This window comes from Canis lupus, chromosome 28 (assembly GCF_011100685.1).
Source record: "Canis lupus familiaris isolate Mischka breed German Shepherd chromosome 28, alternate assembly UU_Cfam_GSD_1.0, whole genome shotgun sequence".
Classification (NCBI taxonomy): domain Eukaryota; kingdom Metazoa; phylum Chordata; class Mammalia; order Carnivora; family Canidae; genus Canis; species Canis lupus.
In genome coordinates, this window is record NC_049249.1 from 29,033,705 (window position 1) to 29,047,681 (window position 13,977).

Below are 13,977 nucleotides of genomic sequence, written 5' to 3' on the forward strand. Positions count from 1 at the left end.
CTGCAACTAATTTCAAACATGTAAGTTTCATTTAAATTCTCAAACATATCTTAAAAATCATAAAGCAGTTTTTCTTTGCCAAGAAATATTACCGTTTATGAAGAGTTTTCCCCTATATTTAGTGATTTTTTTCCTTAGTGTGGAGATTACAAGTCACACTCATGTTATAAAAGATTAATTGTGGAGGGTTTTTTTTTGGTAGCTGTAAAATCTCTGATTGATGAAAATTTCCCCAAATATAATGAAGTCCCTTAAATATTTCTCAGTTTGGAAAACTGAATGTGACTTTGTTGAATATATAATAAACGTCCTTCTTGCTGAGACTGAGAAAGAGAATAGTTAATTTCCGTCTGTACAAAGTGCTTAATGTTCTGCACTGAAAGAAAAGTAGTCTAGTGACTTATACAAAAGAATAGAAACAAGGGAGTTCTGAATTTTAGGAAATATGTGACCATTTCTCCACCTGGATTTGCTTTCTAAATTTGCAAACTGAAGCATCTATAAATAGTGCTAGCATTCCAAGAATACATTGAACAGCTAACACTATGACATCAGCAAGAATTGACATTCGAGGAAACAAAATTTCTGTAATAAAGGATGTTGACAAAGAAATACACTCTTTATTTATTGGTCATGTCTGGTATTTTCAACTTCTTCAGTTCCAATAGGTTGTACATAAGAAGAATGGGAGGGCAGAAAAGGAAGGCTTTTAGAGCATTTCTGTATGCTAAGTATTTTGCAACTGATAACATACGATTTCACGAGATATGTACTGTTGTATCCATTTTACAGGCAAGGAAACTAAGGTCTTAGGGTTTAAGAAACTTGCCTAAGGTGACACAGCTAGTAACACGGAACACTGGGGTGGGAAGTTTCACTGGACTCTGAAGATCATGCTCTTTTCATTAACACACACTGCCCCTTTTAAGGTTCCTAATGAAACCCAGCTTGGTATAGTCAACAAAGTATAGACATCACTGCTACTGGGTGGGATGTGTACTTGGTGGGAGCTGATGAAAAGAGAGGCTTCAGCAGCAAAATGTGTCTTCTCTTTCCATCCCCTTTAGTACACAGTGAATGATCAAATTCCATTAGAGGCATCCCCTTCTATCATTCCTGGTTTGCTACATTGAAGTCTATATTAGGCTCCCTTTTCCCAATACCTTCATCTCCTAAAACAGCCCACTGCCTGATTAATATCTCTAAATAAAGGAACATGTGTGAAGCTTTTAACACAGAACCTAGCATGTAGTCAGTAGTCAATAAATATTAGTTTCCTTGCCTTACACATAAAAACTAAGAATTGTATGTGTGTGTGTGTGTGTGTGTGTGTGTGTGTGTTGGAGGTTAGGAAGACTGAACAGGCAGCAGAAGGATTTTTAGGGCAATGAAAATATGCTACATGATGCCAAAACAATAGATAAATGTCACTATACATTTGTTTAAACTCACGGAATATACAACACCAAGAGTGAACTGTAATGTAAGGTATGGACTTTGGGTGATGATGATACATCAACACAGGCTTATCACTGGCAACAAATGTACCACTCAGTGGGGGATATAAATCATGGGGGAGGCTATGCATATGTGTGGGGACAATGAATATGGGGAAGAATCTCTGTACCTTCCCTCAATTTTGCTGTGAACCTAAAACCGCTCTAAAAAAATAAGTCTTTTAAAAATCAAAAGAACAATGGTTCATTACTGGTGAAAACTACACGAAGTCCAAACGTTAGTGTCCTAAATAAAGTTCTCTGACACACACACACACACACACACTCACAAAAAAAATATAAGGAGTACATAAATGTTGACACATTACCAGATTAATCTGTCAACATCTTTGTGGTCCTTACTATGTGCCCAATGATAGCACTTTGCTAAGGTTCAAGGAGAATACAAATGAAGTATATGAACTGGCTTGTCAAGAAGTTTGTAGCCTGAGACATCTCATGTGAATATAAATTATACATTGTACACCATGAGTACTAAAATTGTGAGGTGCATAGTGTAAGCAGAAACTATAGAAGTCCTGTAGAATGGAAACGTAAGCTAGATGGGATTCAGCATATGCTATTTCCTCTCAGTGGGATAGCTTACTCTTTTAAAGATCTACATATTTGTTTGAGAAAGAGAGAGAGAGACACCATGGTGGGGAGGGACAGAGGGAGAGGGAGAGAGTCTTAAGCAGGCTCTCTGCTTAGCACAGAGCCTGATGTGAGGCTCCATCTCATGACCCTTAGATCATGCCCTGAACCCAAACCACGTGTTGGACACTTAACAAATTGCACTACCCAGGTGCCACCCTTTCTCTTTTATACGTGTGGAACATCTTTTCAACCTTCAAAACCAAGATCAAATATTACCTCCTAAGTAAACCTTTCCTGACTTGTGCAGTTCATGCTTTTCTTCTCTATGTCTTCATACCTGATACATAGCACAACAAGGGCTTTATTCCATTAAGATACAATTAGTTGTCTTAGGTCACTTGGATAGATTGTGAGCCCCTTTGAAGGCTCGGTCCTTTTCAAGTAGTAAGTGCTCAGTAAATGCTTGTGGAGAGGGAGGATGGATGACAGAAGCGAAGATGTCAGTGCACGGAATAAAGAGAAACGGGGAAGATGACATAGGAGAATTATGTGAATCAATGCAGAGATACAAGAATGCTGTGGTTTGGGGATCCCTGGGTGGCGCAGCAGTTTAGCGCCTGCCTTTGGCCCAGGGCACAATCCTGGAGACCCGGGATCAAATCCCACATCGGGCTCCCGGTGCATGGAGCCTGCTTCTCCCTCTGCCTGTGTCTCTGCCTCTCTCTCTCTCTCTCTCTGTGACTATCATAAATAAATAAATAAAAATTAAAAAAAAAGAATGCTGTGGTTTAAGTAAGACATAAAACCAGGTTGAGTCAGACTATGGGAGCCTGTCAGGCAAACAGACAAGTTATGCTTTAAAACAGTGAAGGAAATAGAGAATTCTAACCAAGGATATGATGATGCAGATTCTCCAGGGAAATTAAAGTAACACTCCTGTGAATAGGAAGGATGAATTTGGAGGTAGTTGAGCCAACATGAAAGGCACACAGCTCAGAGGCCATAATAGAATAAGTGATCAGCATCTGGACAAAGACAATGGTCATACAGGATGGGGGCAAACTGAGCATCGAGCCTAATATTTTTCTCATTCATTCATTTGTTCTTGCTTGTATTCCTTTGACCTCATTTTTGTCCCCTGCTTTCCACCAATTCATATTCTGCACACAATTTTATAAATTCAACCCACCCTTCAGACATATCTCCTTTGCTATGAACTATGAACTATCATAAAACATTTTTAATTTGTCTTTCAAGTACCCCCCACAAACAACCTATTGTATGCCACTTCACCTCCTTCCCACCTTCAGCACCACATCCTCAATTTACTCTAAAGAATAACTCTAAAAATAATAAATTAAAAAAAGAAAAAGAATAACAAAGCTGTTACAGGAGAGTACTGGTCATGTAGAGGGCTTCCTAGTGGTCTGCTTCCAGAGTGACCTGACACATTTTCCTTTTGGTACAGAGAGAATGTAGAAAGTGATCTCTGCTTCTCCTTTGATTCTTACAGGTCAGAGTATGGAAATTCCATGTCAACTAATCTCCTCCTTGCAGATACAGGTGTGCCACCTAGAAACCTCTTTCTAGTTTCAGTGTAGTAACTTTGGTGTCTTGTTCTCCATCTACTTTTCTGTGACCTATTAAACACCTCTACCCACCATACTAATCCCAACTGCCAAGCGCAAGATGACGTTGTGCTTGCAAAGAAAAAGAAAGCTGTAAGTTTAAAGTGAAATAACTAAAGAATTTGCATCTCACCTGAACGTGTCCAAAAGAACTCTTTAGGATGTCTTCCAAAGTTTCCACCAATCAGAGTAAGGGAGAGCCATTTGGATTATTTGATATTATTATTTAATTATTTTGTTTGATTTTATTGCAATGTGGTCTTATCTTCTAAGACCTGGGAATATAATTAGCATTTAGGGTAGTGTCTCCAATGAAATAATGATTCTGAGTTTCCTATAATTCTTTGGAAATAAATACTCAAAACTATGTATTTGCTAAACTGAGGACATCCTTAGTGATCTGCCTCCATACAATCTTACCCTTGCAAGGTCCTATCTTGGAAATTGTTTTGAACAGCTTTTCTTTTCTTTTTTTTTTTCTTTTCTTTTCTTTTCTTTTCTTTTCTTTTCTTTCTTTTCTTTTCTTTTTCTTTCTTCCTTTCTTTTTAAAGAAAGATATACATTCTTTTTTTAAAGATTTGAAAAAACTTATTTGTCAGAGAGAGAAAGCACAAACAGGGGAGTGGCAGGCAGATGGAGAAGCAGGCTCCCCACTGAGCAATGAGTCTGATGCAGGACTCGGTACTTGGCTCCCGAGATCATGACCCAAGCCAAAGGCAGATGCTTAACCAACTGAGCCACCCAGGTGACCCAAAGTGCTTTCTATTTTTAAACTTTGGCTAAGTTTACCTATTTCATTCCAGTTAAGAAAAGCACATTCCATTCTGTGGTCTCAAGGATATGATGATATCCTTGAATGTGTTGAGAATCAACACATTCTTAGTTGATTCTGTGGTCTCAAGGATATGATGATATCCTAAGAATGTGTTGAGAATCAACACATTCTTAGTTGATTAAACCAAATCTGGTACTCAGCCACAGGCCTTGTCCTACTACCTCTCAGGCTTGCCCATCCCTAGAGCAATGTCTTCCCTTTCCCCAGCTCACTTCCTACACCCTTTCTAGAATATCACTTTCATTTATATACTGGCTTTTTATGTTTATTTTTTTGTCTTATATTTTAGTGGTCACTATACGAATTACAGTATCCATCCTTAACATTTCACAGATTACCTAAGGCTAATATTTTAACAGTTCGTGTAAAATGGAGAAACCTTGAAACTGTACAGGCCATTTACTGTTCTTGATACATCTTCAATGCTGTCACATACATTAAATCTACACATATTGTAAATCTCACAAGACAGTGTTTTGTTTTGCTTTAAACCATATATATTTTTTAAAAGAATAAAGAGCAGGGGTGCCTGGGTGGCTCACTGGTTAGGTGTCTGTCTTTGGCTCAAGTCATGATACCAGGGTCCTGGGATTAAGTCTTGCATTGGGCTCCCTGCTTCTCCTTCTCCCTCTGCTGCTCTCCGTGCTCATGCTTGCTCTCTCTCTGTCAAATAATAAAATCTTTAAAAAATAAAATAAAAAAGTAAAAGAATGAAGAGCAAAAAAATAATCTTTTGCATTCACCCACATATTTATTATTTCCAATGTTCTTTATCTCATCCTATGGTCCTGAATTTAATCTGCTTTCATTTACCTTTATTCTAAAGAATTTCCTTTAATATGTCTTACAAAGTGTACTTTTGCTGGCGCTGGATTTCCTTAGTATTCTTGTATCTGAAAATATCTTTATTTCACCTCCATTCTTTTTTTTTTTTTTAGATTTATTTATTTGAGAGAGAGGAGAGAGAGAGAGAGAGTACACTCAGGGCGAGGGACTGTGGGAGAGGGCAGGGGGAATCTCAAGCAGACTCCCCACTGAATGTGGAGCCCTACTTGGGGTTCTATCTCATGACTCTGAGATCAAAGTTGAGCTGAAACCAAGAGCTGGACCCTTAATTGACTGGACCACCCAGGAGCCCCATCCATTATTTTTATTTTTTTTAAGTCAGGTTCATTGAGGTAGAATTCACATACAGAAATAATCACTTCTTATAATGCACAATCTGTGAGATTATATAAAATGCATATAATCACATAACCACTGCCACAATCGATATACAGAATATTGCAATCACTTCAAGTTCCCTTATGCTTCTTTGCAGGAAACCACCTTCAGTCCTGGAAACCATTGAGATGTTTTCTGTCCTCATAGTTTTGCCTTTTCCAGAATGAGGTCATGTAAGTAAGTAAATAAAATAGTATATAGTCTTTTGAGTCTAGCCTATTTCATGTACCATTATGAATGTGAACATTTTGAATATATCAGCACTTTGTTCCTTCTTATTGTTGAGTAGTGTTCCACTGTATAGCTATAACATAGTTTGTTTATTCATTGAGCAGATGAAGGATATTTGGATTCTTTTCCAGCCTTAGCAATTACGAATTATAAACAAAGATGCTAAAAACTCTCACATATAGGTTCTTGTGTGAACAAAGGATTTCATTTTTCATAAGTCAATACCAAGGAGTGGGATTGCTGAGTTGTAGGGTAAGATTAAGTTTAATTATATAAGAAGTTGCCAGTTGTTTACCCAAGTGGTTTGTACCACTGTTCATTGCCATCAGCAATGTATGGAACAAAAGTTTTCTTCTAAAGAACAAAAGTTTTCAGGTTTAATATAGTGCATTTTATTGATATTTTCTTTCATGGTGTGTGCTTTTTGTGTTATGTCTAAGAAATACTTGCCTTCCCCAAAGTAATAAAGATATTTTTCCTCTGTTTTATTCTAAACACTTTTACAGTTTTAGATTTTAGATCTGTGATCCATTTTAAGTTAACTATGTATATGGTCCAAAATATAAATGGAGATTGATTTGGGGGTAATTTGTTGAAAGTACTTCATCCACTGAATTGCCTTTTGCACCTTTTCTGAAAATCAAATTGACCACATTTATGTACATCTGTGTTCTGGACTCTCAATTCTGTCCCATTTGTCTATGTGTATATACTTTCTCTAATAACACACTCTCTTAATAACTGGCTTTATAGTGCATTTTGAGATTGGGTAATGTGAGTCTTCCTACCATATTCTTTTTTTCCCCAAAAATTATTTTGGCTATTCTAGTTGTTTGCTTTTTCATAGAACTTTTGGAACTTTTCAACTTTTATTAAAAATTTATATACTGCTGAGGTTTGGGTCAGGAATGCATTGAATCTATAGATCAATTTGGAGAAAGCTGACATGACATCCTAACATTACCAAGTCTTCGAATCCATGAGTAATTTAACTCCTGATTGATTTGTTTTAATTTCTCTCATGAATATTTTGTGATTTTCAACCTATAAGTTATGCACATATTTCTGATTTTGCCCAAATATTTCATGTTTTTTTATATTGTACATGGTACTGTTTCTTAAAAAAAAAGAAAGAAAGAAAGAAAGAAAGAAAGAAAGAAAGAAAGAAAGATTTTATTTGTTTATTCTAGAGACACAGAGAGCGAGGCAGAGCCCTGAGCTGAAGGCAGACACTCAACCACTGAGCCACCCAGGCATCTTGAGCTCTTTGTCATTATATATAACAGCTCTCTTTGTTCTTGGCAAAATTCTTCATTATGAAGTCTACTTTGTTTGATATTTATATAGTCACTCTAGGTTTTTGTTAGTCATATCTTCATGGCATCATTACCATTATTTTATCCTTAAACACATTGATACAGTCACATTTAAAGTATGTTTCTTGTAGACAATATATATGTGGGTCTTTCTTTATCCTATCAATCTCTGTCTTTTCATTGTAATTGGAGTATTTACATTTAATGTAATTATTCACATGGTCAGATTTAAATCTACTATCATTGTAATTATGTTCTATTTGTTCCACATTTCCTTTGTTTCTTACTTCTGTGCTTTTCTCTGTTCCTTATTCAAGTGTGCCAGCGCTTACCTCTCCCAAATGGGCTCTGTCATTTCTTGGATCTCCAGCTACTTGTTTGCTTTGAAAACTTAGTCTCCTGAGCACTTTTCATTTTTATAGTATAAGCAATGCTCTTTCTAGCTTCCTACATGCTAGGTGGAAGTAGAATTCATTTTCATTTTTAAAGGATATTTTTTCTAGATTTTTTCTTTCATTATTTTAAAAAATATTGTTCCCCTGCTTTTAGCTTCTGTTGTTTCTGATGAGAGGTTAGAGGTCTATCAAACTACTGTTCTCCAGTATGAAATGTGTCACTTTTCTCAGCTGCCTGAAAGATTGTCTCTTTAAGAAAAAAAAAAAAAGATTTTATTTATTTATTCATGAGAGACACAGAGAGAAAGGCAGAGACATAGGCAGAGGAAGATGCAGGCTCCCTGCGGGGAACCTGATGTGCAACTGGATCCCAGGATCCTGGGATCACAACCTGAGCCAAAGGCAGACGCTCAAGCACTGAGCCACCCAGGTGCCCCAAGATTGTCTCTTTATCTGGTTTGCAACAGTTTGGCTGTAATGTTTCTAGATGTGCAGTTTATATTTGCATATTTTGCTTGGAGCTGAATGAACTTCTTAAACTAGAAAATCTGCATCTTTAACCAAATTTGGAGAGTTTACAGCCATTATTTCTTCAAATAGTCTTTTCTCATACATTCTCTCATTCTACTCCTCATTTTGTTATTGGTCTATAGGAACCTGAGGCTTTGAACATTTATTACAATCTTTGTCTCTGTTTTTCAGATTATATCATTTATAATGGTATATCTTCAGGTTGTCTGGTTCTCTTTTAAGACATATCCATGATGTTGATAAGCCATATAACAAATTTTTTATTTTATGTATTTTATTTTTCTCTTCCAAAATTTTTATTTAGTTCTTTTTTATAGTTTAGATCTCTTGACTGATGCTTCCCATGTTTTTATTCACTATATTTTCCTTTTAATCCTTCAGCATAACTATTTTAAAATCCTTATTCCTTTATTCAAACATGGGTCATTTCAAGATTGATTTCCACTGATTTTCTTTTCTCTTTAAATGGCTCATGTTTTCCTATTTATTTATATAAGAATTTTGGATTGCATCCTGGAAATTGTGTATGATATATTGTGGAAACTCTAGGCTATATTATGTGCCTCCAAAGAACCCCTTCAAAACAAACTAACAAACAAAAAAAAACAAATAAGCAGTTCAATGGCTGAGCCCAGAGTACAAGCTCCATCTCCCCATGGTAGGCGGAAGCCCAAATATAAGCTCACTGATTTTAGGTTAGCTGGGCTGCTTGGAGTCTGCCCTTCACTTGCAGAGTTCAAGGGTCATCCAGAGACTACAGCATAGTTTATGTGTAGAATTTAGGCTTACCCTCTATATTTCACTTCTTTTCAAGATTCCCTTTTACTTCCTAGTAACTGTGATTGACCCAGTAAGACCAGACTTCTGTTCAATATCTAAACTTCCTACACAGATCTGACTATGGCCTTCTCTCAGGATAACAGCTGTAAAACAAACTTAAACTTCTCCTGAAATCTTTTTCTTCCAGGTAACCAACCTCACTAGTATCTGACTGCTTTCATTCACTCTCTAGTGAATTAACTTCAAGAAATTATCTTACCTCTTCCAGAGTCTCAAGTTATTATCAGTGGAAAGATTAGTCAGACAGAGCTTACTTGGCCATGGCTGGAATTGGAAGCATTTCTAATTCCTATAGGTGCATATGTTCTTAAACATCCTTGTGTTTCTCATAGAATTTTACTATTGTTGTTGTTAGAGTTTATTCATTTTAGGTCATAGTCTTTAAGATCAAGGACTGACGCTTTTTGCTTGGCACCACCTCAAAATGTTGCGTGCCCTCCAGTACCATATACTGAACTCCTGGTAAATATTTAAATGATGAATAATGAGTAAACATAGCATAGATTTTTCCTTACCTATATGGAGTACATTCAGAATGTATACAAAATATGTTTTTATTGAGAAAAATTCTTATATATAGGAATGTTTAGTTAATAATTGCTATCTTTTCATAAAAATTGTCATTGGGACTGAAAGAAAACACTGAAATTTCTTTCAAAAACACAGAAACCCACTTTATTCTATTTTAAAATGGAGTTTTAATTTAATTCATCCAATACTGATTTAATATCTATTAGATGCAAAGCACTGTGAGAAATCCTGTTTTAGGATGAAAGGGAAAGATACTTACATAAGACAGATAAGACATGCTCCCTGCTATCCAAGAACCCAAAAGCTAGTGGGGAGATAGATGTAAATAACCTCAATATGAAGCAGACAATGGTAAGTGCTACCTTGAGATTAGAACAAAGTGTTATGATTGCAATTAGTAGGAGATAATACAATCAGATAGGTATGGCAGGAGACTTTCTTGGTAAAGGAAGGCTATATGCTGGTCTTAGGAGGGTATAAGGAATTTAATAAGTGTATCTGATAGAGAAATTCACATTAGGGAAATTTAGGTTAGCTTAGGGAAGAGTAACTTGGTTTAAAAGTAAGACATTAGACTTTGCACAAAGATACACGCAACTATGTTCAATGTTTTAAACTTCTTAATCTTAAATGTCTTAAAATTCTTAAACCTGAACCTGTTTCATCATCAGAAAAAAAAACACAGAAAAGTTGACTAAAGATCAAACCATGGTGGGCTTTAAAGGCGGCTGATGGAGGTATGTAGGCTGTCACCGGGAAGCCGGTGACCAGGCTGAACAATGACCTGGGTGACAAGTGCTTGCAGTAGCACTGAACCTGAAAACAAAAACCATGCTTTCTCTTTCAAGAAAAATATGAAAAAGAGGTTACAAACATCCAGGATTTGGCAACAGATTTTACACAAGAAAGAAGTAAAACTCAGGGAGTGTAAGGAAAGCATCCAGAACTAGGTTGTAGATGACCATCATTACTTCAGTATGGTATATGCTTTGGGTTCTTTGTTGCTGATATAAAGGCAATTATCTGATATATTATAATATAATCATAAATGGCAATGGAGCTTTAAAGATGCCAAGAGAAAAAATATTTTTTAAAGTTTTCTAATTCTCCTCCCAATAGGATTTTTAAAAATTATTTATTTATTTATTTATTTATTTATTTATTTATTTATTTATTGTCCCAATATTATTCTTATGTATGTGGAAATTGGTAGAGTGAAAAGACTTGGAGTTTTTTAGATTTTTTATGTGAAAGCAAGCAGTCATAAACTGGTCCGTTTCATCCTAGAATTTTTTCTTCTTTTCACTTAGACTAGATGCTCAAGAGGGGAGCCCTCTCTGTGTTCCTTTTAATTGTTTTGTCTTGATTCTGTCGCTACTTTTATATTCTTATCCTTGTACTGCTATTATCTATAGTTTTGTGAAAATTAGTCATATAAAATTAAAATTGATTTTCCTTTGAGCAAAGCAGTTTTGGTATCCCTTTGATTGAGGAATGCAATCTGAGAGGCAGGGAACAACTTGCATACTAAGTTACAAAAGGCAGGAATTCCCTTCCAGAAAAAGTAGCAAGCCTTTGCTGGGTAGTAGCTTTAGCAAGCCATGTCAGCTACTTAGAAGCGACCATTGGACTCCAAAGTGTTCTAATTTTTTAAATAAAAAGAAACTCAAGGAACTTTGTCCACAATTTTGCTTCAAACAGATTTTCTATATTTTCTTTTTTCTACTTTTCTGTTCATTGAAGTCTTACTAACATATACCTCATACTTTCCCACATATTCAAGCTTTCTTTATGGTAACCACCTACTCACTAGCACCTCCCTAGCACTTCATTGGAATGTTTTCCCCAAATAATACTATTGTGGGTTTGTTGCTGTTGTTTGTTTTGGATAGTGGGAAAATATTCATATAAAGGAGATGGTATTTATGGTTCATAAACCTAGAAACTCTTACTACTTAAGTGCAAACAAGCTGCCATCATATTTAGTTAAGAGACTATAAGAGGCAGTATTTAGAAAACTGTGCTGTTGACTTCAAATGGTATGTATGCCTTTATTAGCATCAACAGCAATAACTCATTAATACATCCCTGAAAAACACCTTGTTAAACACCACATATGTATTTTCTTACTTAATAGAACAGGATGAGATACTTGTATAATCCCTATTTTATACTGAAGGAAATTAAAGTTCAGAAAGGTTATGTGCCCACTATCACATAGCAGAAACTAGATCTAAGCCCAAGATCACTTGATTTCCAACCTCTTCTCTGTGTTGTCTTCTCTGCCGTGTCTCTTCTTCTATGAAGAAGAGGAAGAGGTTGAAAAAGGCGAGAATACCGAAAAAACGAAGAGTACCTCCTAAATGCCAGTATCTACTTTTACACATAGTACGTAATTAAATCATCACAGCAATTATGAGAGATTTCTTCATTACCTTTATTTTGTATATGAGTGAACTATTCCTCCCAAAAAGAGAATAAGTTGTCACATGGACCAGTGAAGGAAGCAGATCTTCCACATAACAGTCAACAATTCTACAAGTGAACTATCACTCATCACCAAGAACTTTGAACTAAGTCGCATTATTTGGTGGTCCCTGGAAATGTTTACCTGGTCTCTAAATATTTTTGCCAGGATTTGCCCCACTCAAGATGAAGATAACCTTGGAAATGAAAAGTCAGGAAGTTTTATTAGTTACCTGCACTGCTTTGTGATGGAAGGACCAGCTGGTGTCAGGACAGCGGGTATTTAACAGGGGAAGGAGCACTAGCAGACCACAGGGCACCCAGGAAGAAGGAGCGGGGTCAGAGGGAGGAAGATGGGAGGAGACACTCCTGGAAAAAAGTTTGAGGCACAGAATACCAACCCTTTCTACCTAACATTTTCTGGGCTTAGTCTTGCTAAAGCCAAACTCACACATTTGTGATTCATAAGTTAGATGAGACAATTAGGTGAACACACTGTGTTGCAGAGAAGATGCTGAATTAAAGTGCATTTGGTTTTTATCAGCTAAAGAACCTATCACACTTTGTGTGAGATTAGATGTTAGGAGATGTACATCTGGCTCTGCCAAATATTAACTCAGGTTAACAGCAGGCTGTGCAATCTAGCATTCATGTGATGGTTTCAAAGTTTTAAATGACACATTAAATTGTTGCTCTAGGTTGATGCTCCTCCCATACTGAATGTCGCATGTAATATGCCATCCTAACTGCTTGGTGGGTATTGCTGTGAGCGGTGACCCCGTGGCAAAAACAGAAGAGCAAACGGAGTGAGGAAGGGTTCAGACTGAGCCCTAGTCATGCTACATCCAGGTGTGATATTGAATTAAGTTAATCTGTGAGTATTTTCTTAATCATGGATGAAAAAATCTCATTTCCAAGGAGCTGTTTTGACTTTTAAACAGAGGATACTAGAAAAGGGAGACCCTTATAAACTCTCCTGAAGCAAAACACTGTATTTGCTCTATGTAAATAGTCTTCTCAGGGTAATAAATAATTAAGGAACTTCAAAATAAAATCATGTATGAAGCTCTGAATTTCTAACCAAAAAGACTCCCAAAAGGTTGGCCTTTGTAAATGATCTGTCTTTAGGAAGAAATCCTGAAAACACACCAGGCACCCTAAGTCCCAATGCCACTGGGAAAATTAAGAGCAAGAATGGAATAGAAGCACACTTTGTTCTGGACTCACATAGACCTGGGCACTAATTACCTTCTCACAGGCAAGTTGCTTTACCTCTTGGACCTCAGATATTCTCATCTGTGAGACAGGAATGACAGCACCTGCCCTGCCCACTTCCTCAACAGTAGAAGCAGCAGTGTAATGCGGGGCACCACCCATACCCATAGGACGCTCACGCATACAAAATATGGTGCTGTCTGGCACAAAAACCTGCCTTCAGATTGTGCCTTGCTGTACTGTTTGTGGAAGGCTATTTTGGGAGTTGGTAATCACCAAGAGCATCTTAGAGCTAAAGCTGGGTGAGAACTTGCTTGAATGTTCTGCTGAGGAAAAGTGGGTGGCAGAGGCACAGGGCTCAGCACCTGAAACTCTAGGAACCACTCAATTTTACAAGAAGACAACAAATAACATTCTTAAAATGAGTTACGTCAGAGACAGGGGCAAATAGGGTAGGCTCCTGTCCTGTCCTAGAGCCTCTCATTGGAATGGGTTGAAGAGGAACATGAGGAAATTAGTGATTTTGTTGCCATTGTGAGGGTATGTAGGTACTGAACTTGTCTGTAAAAATAGACACTGTACGCTAGTGAACTTGTCACTGGGTGGTGAGACTATGGGTGGGAACATGTGTGATTTTTATTCTTTTGGTTTACGCTAATTCTCCCATAATGA

The 13,977-nt window shown here is 36.7% G+C and overlaps 1 long non-coding RNA gene across 2 annotated transcripts in view; it reads left to right on the forward strand.

The window, feature by feature from the left end:
• The window catches only part of LOC111092943, a 39,594-nt gene that overhangs the window by 2,719 nt on the left and 22,898 nt on the right, over positions 1–13,977 (forward strand). Inside the window, exons 2-4 of one of the 2 annotated variants that reach the window (XR_005380694.1) lie at positions 3,607–3,656; positions 5,878–5,953; positions 12,789–12,939. This is a non-coding gene — a long non-coding RNA (uncharacterized LOC111092943). The remainder of the gene's footprint in view (positions 1–3,606; positions 3,657–5,877; positions 5,954–12,788; positions 12,940–13,977) is intronic. The other variant, XR_005380693.1, reaches the window with a different exon arrangement.